Genomic DNA, 4,603 nt, shown 5'->3' with positions numbered 1-4,603 from the left:
CTAAAATATAATGTAAATTTATAGCCTCCAATTCTCTAAGATATAAACAAGTGAAACCCATATGCTACACTATCCTGTCTTTCCAAATAATTTCAATATTTTCTCTGAAATTTGTTATTGGATTATTTATAATGAATAGAAAGAGAATATTTCAATTCAGCAAAATTCTTATAAGGCTAGCTTATACTAATGACAGCTTTTGTATTATTCAGCCTACATTTTTTGTTGTTCTTATAGCCAAGATCATCTCAAACAGCTAATAAAATTATCTTAACCCAGTTATAGCTTAGTAATAAAGCCACTTAAATTTTAATAGGTTTAGAACACCATTTTTTCTTTACGAGTGTTAATATTTTGTATTTGGATTGGATACGTGAATTAAAAATAACAACTTTACACACTATAAACAAAACTAAAATTAAGTTTGAATGAAACACCAACGATTGAGTGCAAGAGCCTATGCATAAGCACTACATTACTTGTTTTTTATGTATAAACTTTTATTGTCATAAAGAAAAATAAATGAAAACATTTCTCTGTGAGGTGCTTGTGCATTTGATACTTTAACACAACTTGACCTATGCTCTCACAAAGTGATTTATTGTTTCGTTATGCTAGTTTATTAGTTAGACAAAGAGCAATATAATAATAATAAAGTTAAATGAAAGTATCTGTGAAATAGTTAGAAGACTAAAGCTATTAGGATAAATAATTGTAAATTATCTATTATGATCTACAGTTATTTTAGAAATAAATATATACTTTTGATTTTATTTCATATTTATTCATATTTAATCACAGTTAGTGTTAGGGTAGAGAAAATAATAACAAGTAACAGATAGTTTTACCAGGAGGTTATATAAAATGAAAATAATTAATTTTATTCTTAACATGCCAATTACCTTGCACTGAGACTAGCCAAAATCTGAGTCAGACTGACTTTATAATTATACAGACAAGTCTTTATTAAAAGAATCTAATTTTTGTGTACAACATACTTTTCATGTTTACTAAAATCTCACCAAATATCATAAAGATATAAATATTAAATTTGAAATTCCACTAAACATTAATTCTCCAATACAGGATCAGTCCAATAGACTGACCTTGTGCAAACAAAGTTAATTACCTTAGCTTCTTAAGACAGTTTCCAGCACAATTATCACACATAGAGGTCATTCTTTAATTAACATTTTCATTATGGGCATCTTTTTCTGCCCATGTTACAAGGTTTTAGTGAGTTACATTCAAAATTTCATTAAACTATTTCTTATTATGGTATAAGAATAAATATAACATAAAAACTTTGCTAATAATGCAAATGTTAGTAGTATATAAGTTTTAAGTTCTTAATTTTATAGGGCAATACTTAAAAAAATCCTGAATTGCTTCCAGTATGAGAATTGTGATATTTTCTTTCTAGGCACCCACTCATTCCTAATTTATTTACCACTCCTCCAAGAAGTATGAAATTTAACATAAATTATTCATAATAATGTTGAAATTGCTCAGGCAAAGCAAAATTTTCGTAGCATTCAATCTTATTTAGTTACAGAGCCATAAAATAGGAAATCAGGCCCCTCATTTCACATCCAGCCATCATACTCTCTCTTGCACAAATTGCCAATATCATTCACAACTGATAGAAAGTCAAGGTTTTAATCTATCAAATTACGTATTATATTATGTTGTTTTCTGTAAACAGAATTTTCAATTTTGCTTCCAGTTCAAACTTATTTCCCATGGGAAACACATCAATTAGTTTAGCTGAATTTTTAACAGCTCGTCACAGTTAGAATGCCAGAAAAATTGTGATAGTTATGGTACATTGTCTACTTTTGCATGTTATTTATTATTTTATGTTCTTTGGTGCATTCTTTAATTAAATCTAAAATTTAGTGCAGTACTACCATTAGTAAATAAAAGTAGGGGTAAGTATCATTGAGAGTTGACAGCAAAAAAAAGAAAAAACCAGGTAAGTACTATTGTTTTACATATTTATTCTTTATTTACCATTAAAAAAGTAAAACAAAATGTAAAACTTAGAACCTTTCTAGGTATTTTCATGAGATTCACTCACAAGCAGATCACATGTAGCCCATGCATTATGTAATTCGATAGAGTAATGTGAGCTACATGTTCACCAACTGATTTACAACTTATATGGCATGAATATTAGTTAGACATGGTTCAAAGAGCAAAAAAACAATACAATTTCAGTATAAACTGTTACAAGTTTAAAGCTATTTAGGATAAACAAACATAGTTTCATGTTACAATTTGAAGCTATTCCAGAGAGAAAAAAGTGTAATTTAGATTTATTTTTGGTGGTTACAAGGTTCAACAACGTGATCAACCTCATATAGAGATAGGGTAGAAAAATAACAAATACAATATAAAATTTTACTGAAAACAAAAGTTTGAAATTTATTTTGGAGGTTTTAAGAGATTACACAAATGGAAAAAAAAGTATTTTTAACCTTAACATGAAAACCACTTTGCAATCAGAGTAGTAAAACATTTTGACATCATATATTAATGGAGAAATGTTTAATGAAAATACTTCACAAAAAACTGTTTTTTTTGTATACAAATGACTCTTAATTATTACAGAAAGTTTATGAAACTTTGTGAAGACAAAACATATTAGAAGTTATAGTATGGTAACTACAATGGTAAATTTGTGGTCATGAACTTGGCTGATTCAATCGAACCCGTAGTGAGAGAGTTAACTTAGCTCCTTAACCTTATGACTACTGTCACTCTTTAAATTCCTTCCTGCATATACATATCACAAAGTGTTACTGAGTTACATTCAAAATGTAATTAAACCCTTTTACTATCAATGTATTTTAATGAAATTAGCTTTAATAAGTACATTATAATTTAAAGTTCTAAATTTTAATTCCTTTATTTCCAAAAAAGCCTCTACAACAATATTTAAAATTTCAGTTTAGTTGTCATATGAAGAGCTTGTGGTTAAAATATCTTAGCTTTTGTTTCTTCTATTTCAAATCGATCATGCCTAATGTATACTTTTTGTTTAAATAATCAAAGTACATGTATAGAGCTTGGTTACAACTAACTTCATTAAAATTTCATAAACAGACTTTAATGCAACAAGCTGTAAATATTCTCCCCTCAGTTAGAAGTTATGCCCAATTTCAAAATTAGAAAGAGCTGTTACTTGACAACAGATTACATTTGAATGGCATGTTTATAACTAATAGAAAGAGTTGGTTATATACTCCAATTTTCTCAAGGCTAATTTGAAACCATCATGGACTGTGCATTCACAATTCAAACCACTGAATACATGGTTGGTGAATGACATAGTGCATAGTTATTTTTTGTTCTCACCTTATACATATTAGTTTGATAGACACTGCATTTAGATTTAAGTTTTATATTTTAGTTAATTATGTATTATTTATTTTTTAAAATTCATGTTTGAAAGGTTTAATAATTTTTTTCATATAACCAACATTTTGCCTCACTCCACAAGTCTTACATTACTAAGCAAGTGCAAAACATTTTGTCTGAGGCTAAAGTATCTCTGCCAATGATACCGTTGTTATTGCCTGTGGGCACCCATTGAGGTGTGATGAGATAAATAATCAACAGTAAAGTATAGGAAAGAAAATTAACGGCTTAAAAATAAAGTATAAGCGAAAATGTAAAGACGTGAAATTACACATATGGCCCAAAGAAGATATTTTAAGATTATTCAATGAAGAGTTAAATGGTATGTACATATTTCCATTTCTTAATTTTAAACATTTCATTGCACTGCACATTGATGATAATAGCTAAAGTTAGTGATATGATAAAGAAAATGGAAAATAAAACATAAACTTTTGATATTCATTTAAGATAGTTTTCCAGTTTAATTATCAAACATGGAGATCATTCTTTAATTTAGCTCCCTCAGATAGTTTCCAGTAACAATTCTCTATGTGTTGCTACATTCAGAAGAATTTTGAAAACTTTTTAATCAGACAATGCTCATCCTATGAGTTTCTATGTAAGAACAATATAGTTACAAAATAAACTCATACATAAACAAAGAAACATCAAAAGCAATCAATTATGCAAAGTATCCCGTATGGTTCCAGCAAAAAGCACATAAAGATAATGTTCCTCTTATTTAATGAAAATATATTTAACATTTTTCTTTCATACTTTATGGGAAAATGTACTTACCTAATTCTGTTACCTTATTACCAAACAAAGTTGACTTAATCTCTTCTTCGACTTCATCTGCTAATTCAGTAATGTCTGAATAATCTACTACTCTTGGAGATTTCTGACCCGTTTCTAGAAAGCGATATATAACTTATTACAGTTCTGGTACCTGTGTTGCCTAAATAAGGGAATTTACAGTATATCTAAAATACATATCAAACTAGTATAGATATTAGAGCAGGTAAGCATAAAGTTTTGTTCTGATTTAGAATTTAAACATAAAACTAATCAACATTAAAAAAAACTAATAAGTAAAAATAATTGAGTTGGAAAGAGCTTACCAGAAGCCCACAAAATTAAAATGTTTTTAAAATTACTTTTTAAAAACTGAGGAGAGCCAGAAACAAATCCTACACGA

The 4,603-nt window shown here is 28.0% G+C and overlaps 1 protein-coding gene across 3 annotated transcripts in view; it reads right to left on the bottom strand.

The window, feature by feature from the left end:
- LOC106467941 (transcription initiation factor TFIID subunit 1-like) overlaps window positions 1–4,366 on the bottom strand; it is a 99,490-nt gene extending 95,124 nt beyond the window's left edge. For all 3 annotated transcript variants that reach the window (XM_013928327.2, XM_022396172.1, XM_022396171.1), the window contains exon 1: window positions 4,204–4,366. The gene's annotated coding sequence lies outside the window, so the exon portion shown is untranslated. The remainder of the gene's footprint in view (window positions 1–4,203) is intronic.
- Window positions 4,367–4,603: the final 237 nt, after the last annotated feature.

This window comes from Limulus polyphemus, unplaced genomic scaffold (assembly GCF_000517525.1).
Source record: "Limulus polyphemus unplaced genomic scaffold, Limulus_polyphemus-2.1.2 Scaffold2805, whole genome shotgun sequence".
Classification (NCBI taxonomy): Eukaryota; Metazoa; Arthropoda; class Merostomata; order Xiphosura; family Limulidae; genus Limulus; species Limulus polyphemus.
This window is presented reverse-complemented; position numbering and strand designations above follow the sequence as displayed.